Genomic DNA, 716 nt, shown 5'->3' on the forward strand with positions numbered 1-716 from the left:
ATGATGGAGATGTAGAAGTTCACCAACATTGTCTTTGGTAGGTTAAACTTCTTAAGCTGCCTCAGAAATCAGAGTGTTGATGTTGAACTCCTATTTGAGCTCATGGGTGATGATGTTTTCAAGGAAGTGGAAGGAGTCCACAGTGTCGACTGAGGAGTTACACATGCCAATGGGGGCAGGGGGGCCTGGGTTCTTCCTGAAGTCAATCGCCATCGCCACTGTTTTCACACCATTGACCTCCAGGTTATACTGGCTGCACCAGATGGTCAAGCTCCCACCTATCCCCTTCAGAGATGAGTCCAATGAGAGTGGTGTCATCTGTAAACTTCAGTGACTGGAGGTGCAGCCTTTGGTGTATAGAGAGAAGAGGAGAGGTGAAAGAACAGCCTTGGGGGGAGCCAGTACTGATGGTTCAGGGGTCAGATACATGTTTTCCCGGTCTCACATTCTGTCTCCTGTCAAAATAGGAAGTCTGATCCACCTACAGGTGTAATCAGGCACATTCATCTGGGAGAGCTTATTCTAATTGTACTGAAGACTATGGAAGCATATGGGTCGCAATATTCATTTTGAAATGTAATATGCAAAATGGCAATGCAATGTGTGAAATGGCAATCTATTTCTGTATTTAAATTTACATTTTCCCATACATACAGTGGGTACGGAAAGTATTCAGACCCCCTTAAATTTTTCACTCTTTGTTATATTGCAGCCAT

Source organism: Sinocyclocheilus anshuiensis, unplaced genomic scaffold (genome assembly GCF_001515605.1).
Source record: "Sinocyclocheilus anshuiensis isolate Anshui unplaced genomic scaffold, SAMN03320099.WGS_v1.1 scaffold493, whole genome shotgun sequence".
Lineage (NCBI taxonomy): Eukaryota > Metazoa > Chordata > Actinopteri > Cypriniformes > Cyprinidae > Sinocyclocheilus > Sinocyclocheilus anshuiensis.